The 6722-nt window shown below is 51.2% G+C and overlaps 1 pseudogene; it reads right to left on the minus strand.

Moving 5' to 3' along the window:
- Positions 1-3407: 3407 nt before the first annotated feature.
- LOC146563480 (uncharacterized) lies at positions 3408-6042 on the minus strand (annotated as a pseudogene).
- Positions 6043-6722: the final 680 nt, after the last annotated feature.

Raw genomic sequence — 6722 nt, forward strand, 5'->3', positions numbered from 1 at the left:
TGGCCAGCACCAGAGGCCCTGGTGTAACTTGAATGGCTTAGGCCAGCAGCACAGGCCCTCGTGTGGTGAAGATGGCCTCACAGGAAGCACTGTCCCTGGTGTAATGTGGGTGGCCTCAGCAAACAACACTGGCCTTGTTGAAATGTCGATGGTATTGGCCAGCACCACAGGCCCTGCTGCAATGTAGATGGCATCAGCCAGTAGCACAGGCCCTTGAGTATTGTGAATGGCATCAGCCAGCAACACAGACCCTTGGGTAATGTGGAAGGCTAGCAGCAAAGGCCCTTTTGTAATGTGGATGGTATCAGCCAGCACCACAGGCACTGGTGTGGTGATGATGGCCTCACAGAAAGCACTGTCCCTGGTGTAATTTGGAGAGCCTCATCCAACAACAATGGCCCTGGTGAAATGTGGATGGTAGAAGGCGGCATCACAGTCTCTGGTGTAATGTGGATGGCCTAAGCCAACAACAGTGGCCCTGGGGAAATAGGCATGATATCGGTCAGCACCACAGGCCCAGGTGTAATGTGGATGGCATCAACGTGTAGCAGAGGCCTTGGTGTGGTGAAGATGGCCTCACAGGAAGCACTGTCCCTTGTGTAATGTGTATGGCCTCAGCCAACAACAGTGGCCCTGGTGAAATGTGGATTATATTGGCCAGCACCACAGGCCCTGGTGTAATGTGAATATCCTCAGCCAGTAGTAAAGGCCCTTGTGTTTTGTGCTTTGTGCATCAGCCAGCACCACAGGCCCTGGTTTGGTGATGATGGCATCAAAGGAAGCACTGGCAGAGGTGTAATGTGGATGGCCTGAGCCAACAACACAGGCCCTGGTGTAATGTGGATGGCATCAACGAGTAGCACAGGCCCTGGTGTAATGTCAATGGCATCATCCAGCACCACATGCCCTGGTGTGGTGATGATGGCCTCACAGGAAGCACTGTCCCTGGTGTAATTTGGATGGCCTCATCCAACAACAATGGCCCTGGTGAAATGTGGATGGTAGAAGGCGGCATCACTGTCTCTGGTGTAATGTGGATGGCCTAAGCCAACAACAGTGGCCCTGGTGAAATGTGGATGGTTTTGGCCAGCACCAGAGGCCCTGGTGTAATTTGAATGGTTTCAGCCAGCAGCAAAGGCCCTCGTGTGGTGAAGATGGCCTCACAGGAACCACTGTCCCTGGCCTCGGCAAACAACACTGGCCTTGGTGAAATGTTGATGGTATTAGCAAGCACCACAGGCCCTGGTGAAATGTGGTTGTTTTCGGCCAGCAACACAGGCCCTTGGGTAATTTTGATGGCTAGCAGCACAGGCCCTGGTCTGGAGAATGTAGATGGCATCAGCCAACAAGATTGGCCCTGGTGTAATGTGGATGGTATTGGCTCGCACCACAGGCCCTGGTGTAACGTGAATGGCCTCATCCAACAACACTGGCCCTGGTGAAATGTGGATGGTATTGGCCAGCACCACAGGCCCTCGTGTAATGTGAATGTCCTCAGCCATGACCACAGGCCCTGATGAAATGTAGTTGTCCTCAGCCATGACCACAGGCCCTGGTGAAATGTAAATGTCCTCAGCCAGTAGCACAACAGGCCATGGTGTAATGTGGATGGCCTCAGCCAACACCACTGGCCCTGGTGTAATGTGGATGGCATCAGCCAGTATCATAGGCCCTTCTGTGTTGTGGATGTCATCAGCCAGCAACACAAGCCCTGGTGAAATGTGGATGGTTTCGGGCAGCACCAAAGGGCCTGGTGAAATGTGGATGGTATTGGCCAGCAACAAAGGCCCTGGTGTAATGTGGATAGCCTCAGCCAAAAGTACAGGCCCTAGTGTGGTGAAGATGGCCTCACAGGAAGCACTGTCCCTGATGTAAAGTGTATGGCCTCAGCCAACAACAGTGGCCCTGGTGAAATGTGGATGGTATTAGCCAGCACCACAGGCCCTGGTGTAATGTGAATGTCCTCAGCCAACACTACTGGCCCTGGTGTAATATGGATGGTATTGGCTAGCACCACAGGCCTTGGTGAAATGTGGATGGTATCAACGAGTAGCACAGTCCCTGGTGTAATGTTGATGGCATCATCCAGCACCACATGCCCTGGTGTGGTGATGATGGCCTGACAGGAAGCACTGTCCCTGGTGTACTGCTGATGGCCTCATCCAACAACACTGGCCCTGGTGAAATATAGATGGTATTGGCCAGCACCACAGGCCGTTGTGTAATGTGGATGGCCTAAGCCAACACCACTGGCCCTGGTGTAATGTGGATGGCATCAGCCTGTATCACAGGCCCTTCTGTGTGGTGGATGTCATCAGCCAGCAACACAAGCCCTGGTGAAATGTGGATGGTTTCGGATAGCACCAAAGGGCCTGGTTAAATGTGGATGGTATTAGCCAGCACCAAAGGCCCTGGTGAAATGTGGATGGTATCAGCCAGCACCACAGGCCCTGGTGTGGTGATGATGGCCTCACAGGAAGAACTGTACATGGTGTAACGTAAATGGCCTCATCCAACAGTACAGGCCCGGGTGAAATGTCGGTGGTATTGGCCAGAACCACATTCCCTGGTTTAATGTAGATGGCATCAGCCAGTAGCACAGGCCCTTGAGTATTGTGAATGGCATCAGCCAGCGACACCACTGGCCCTTGTGAAATGTTGATTGTTTCGGCCAGCAACACAGGCCCTTGGGTAATGTGGAAAGCCAGCAGCACTGGCCCTTGTGTAATGTGGATGATATCAGACATCACCACAGGCCCTGATGTGGTGATGGTGGCCTCACAGCAAGCACTGTTCCTGCTGTAATTTGGATGGCCTCATCCAACAACAATGGCCCTGGTGAAATGTGGATGGTATTAGCCAGCACAGGCCATGGTGTAATGTCAATGTCCTCAGCCAGAAGCACAGGCCCTTGTGTATCGTGGATCGCATCAGCCAGTATCACAAGCCCCGGTGAAATGTGGTTGGTATCAACGAGTAGCATAGGCCCTGGTGTAATGTGGATGGCCTCAGCCAGCACCGCAGGCCCTGGTTTGGTGATGATGGCATAACAGGAAGCACTGGCAGTGGTGTAATGCGGGTGGCCTCATCCAACAACACTAGCCCTGGTGAAATGTGGATGGTATTGGCCAGCACCAAAGGCCCTGGTGTAATGTGGATGGCCTCAGCCAAAAGTACAGGCCCTGGTGTGGTGAAGATGGCCTCACAGGAAGCACTGTCCCTGATGAAAAGTGTATGGCCTCAGCCAACAACAGTGGCCCTGGTGAAATGTGGGTGGCCTCAGCCATAAGTACAGGCCCTGGTGTGGTGAAGATGGCCTTACAGGAAGCACTGTCCCTGATGAAAAGTGTATGGCCTCAGCCAACAACTCTGTCCCTGGTGAAATATGTATGGTATTGGTCAGCACCACACACCCTGGTGTAATGTGAATTGCCTTAGCCAACACCACTGGCCCTGGTGAAATGTGGATGATATCGGTCAGCACCAGAGGCTCAGGTTTAATGTGGATGGCATTGTTACACACCGGCCCGAAGCCGGGGTGCAACACAACAAAAAGATAAACCCGATACATAATAACGACAAAAAAAAAATCACACCACGGCAGAATGACGAGAGTTGGTTAATTTATTTACTGAACAGGTAGCGAGCTTCAGGGTGGGCGATGCCAAAACAACAAACAAAACACACTAGAAAGAAAAACAAAGCTAACTTACCTCCCACGATCCCAAAACAAAATACAATTCTCTAACCTGTCTCCCTACCCGAAACAGGAGAAAAGAGGGGAATAAAAGAAAACGGCTTCCCACCCCTACAGCTACCAAGCCCAGGTACAACCCCTTTTTCAGCATTAATATTGCAGCCCCGTGCAGTCACACACCACGACGGTCCCCAGACACACAGCTCACGGGAAACCAGGAAGTCTGCTCGCCGACCCAGTCCAACCCCTTTTGTAGCTGGCCTCTTTCCTTCCTCCACCAATGGGTGGCCTCCACCTGGAAACAAGCAACACTGAATACAAATACAAACAATAACAACACCGTACTGCAAATAATGACCCTGGGTCATAACACCCCCCCACCTAAAATCAAGCATCTCATTAGGGAGATGCTAGACCTAGTATCAAAAACATTAAAACAAACAAACAAATCGAACACTTCCTAGGGGGAAACCAGACTCATCAGTCACTGTCTGTGTCATCACTGATGATCCCCTGCAGGTTGGCCCATTCGGACATTTACCTGCGACCTCTGTGGGTATTGTTTTCCTGATCACTGTCTGATTCCGAGTTTAGAGTGCGCTGATATTCAGAGGACGGACAGTCCTGTTGTTTCTGACTTGCTGAGGCACCCCTGCGTGTAGGTCGACCTTGTGTGGTAATGATGTTGTTAACATCAAGAGCAGCCAGTTCTTGAGCTTGCTCTCTCTTCATTCTGACCTTTTTCCATTTCTGAATAGTTGGCTGACCATGTACACCAAGCTCTTCAAGCTCCTTCCTCAGAACAGCCACCTGGGAGCGGCAGTCCTCCAGCAGCTTCTTGTAATTTCTCCTCACGCCGCAGAGGGCAATATAACGTTCAAGCCTCGCCACCGATTTGTCATCAGACTTTGGTTTTCTGGTGCTCTCATCTTTCTTCACACTCTTCTTCATCTTTTTATCATTTGTTTTATCAGTCTTATTTTCTTTTTCATCTTCCAAAGAAGGTAGTGATGAAACTGAGTCTGGGTCACTGGTTTTCTCTTCCACTTTTGTATCTTCTTTTTCACTGTCAGAAGACTCGTCGCTCCTAATTTTGTCACTCGTTTCTGACTTGCAGTCTCCATCTGATTCGTTTCCTGCATCACTCAGTGGTGTTCTCCTTCCTTCATCTTTACTGCTGGTTACTGTCTCGACGTTCATTCTCACCATTTTCTTTGGACTGTCACTGCAGTTGCTTTCCTCACTGAGTTCCTCATCAGAAGACTCGTCACTGTCAATTTGACGATTTTCATTTCTCTTTTGTTGTGATTTTTTCACCTCTGGCTCTTCACCATCAGCTTGAGATTTGGCATTTTCTTCATCATTGCTGCTTTCTTTACTTTCTGTTTTGTTGTCCTCTTGAACCTCAGATTCTGATGATGAGCTTGAATGATTATTTTGTGATTTCTTTGCCCAGGATTCATCTTCACTCTCACTCATGACCTCGTCATTTCCATTTTCTCTTTTCCTTTTGTTCTGGAGCTTCTTAGTCTCTGAGTCACTTTCACTTTCATCATTATCCTGCATTTTCATCAGTTCCTCTTGCACCACCTGTTTCATGAAAGTTTCTACTTCTGGCCTTAATGAGTCACATTTGTTGTGTGTCTGATATCTCTTTTTTAAAATTCCCAAGGTCAGCGTGCTCAGGTCTGCCTCGTCACGGAGTTGACCACACACAAACCTGCGGATACCTGCTGCCTCCTTCTCCGACACCATACTAAAAACCTTCGCCGTCCCACCATCTACCCCCGGAACAGAACTATCATGCGGCTCAGAGCCGTCCGGAAACATTTCGGATATGTCCACCTCACCACCCAAGCGACGAGCTTGAGCACGAGTAACCACACATGCCGGATAAACTGTGGGGTCACCCAGCTCCGACGGGAATTGGCATAACCGATCCGAAGTAGGACACTCAATAACTTCCGGCATAGCCGGAAACACTTTTCCCCCGGCCAAGTCATTTCCAAAAAACAAGATCAATGCCTTCAATTGGCAGCTGATCTCGAACCCCCACCCGCACAGCGCCCGATACGAAGGACGAGGTCAAAGTAACCGTATGGAGAGGCATGCGTAAAAGACTCACCTTGATACCCCACACCAGCAAATCAGAACCACAGTACGACTGCTGAGAGAAAGGCACGACTCCATGCCGCGCCACCGAATGCTTCGCCCCTGTATCCCTCAAGATGGTGATTGGAACCCTGTCCCCCGCATCACCAGACAACGATAAAAACCCCGTCGAAACAAACGGTCGAAACACCTCATCTATCCCCCGCGGAACGACGCCAACCGGCATTAAGCTAGGGCGGGTTACCGCGGAGCAACACTGCACGGCCCCCCCCCCGAAATGTCGGCCCGCGCCCCCTCCCTCGCCCTCAGCACGGGACAAGAAGCAACGAGATGACCGAGCTCATGACAAAAAAAACATCGGCGGTCCCCAGCGGCCACCGTAGGGCTACGCCGCGAGAGCGGGGGAGAATGCCCCCCCCCCCCACCTCCGGCAAAACTCTAGAACCCCGACGTAACGGAGGGGAAAAACCCCTCTTGTGCGTCAAAGCAAACTCATCTGCCAGAACCGCCGCTTTCGCGAGGGAAACGACCTTCTGCTCGTTCAAATAAACAACCACCCGCTCCGGCAGACACCCCTTGAAATCCTCCAATAACATCAACTCCTTCAACTGTGCAAACTCCTTAACCTCACTAGCCTGGCACCACCGATCAAAGAGCAAACCCTTCTCGCGCGCAAACTCCACATAAGTCTGATCCCCCCCCCTCACACACTGCCGAAACTTCTGACGGTACGCTTCAGGCACCAACTCAAAAGCACGCAATACGGCAGCCTTAACCACACCATAATCTAAGCTCTCAGATGCTGACAGGCTAGCCCACACCTCCTGAGCCCTACCCACCAGCCGACACTGCAACAGCAAAACCCAGACCTCCTCCGGCCACTTTAACGCGGCAGCCACACGCTCAAAAGCAG

This window comes from Mchenga conophoros, linkage group LG11 (genome assembly GCF_057382185.1).
Source record: "Mchenga conophoros isolate Kocher_MC1m ecotype Shallow Benthic linkage group LG11, M_conophoros_male_GT1.1, whole genome shotgun sequence".
NCBI lineage: Eukaryota > Metazoa > Chordata > Actinopteri > Cichliformes > Cichlidae > Mchenga > Mchenga conophoros.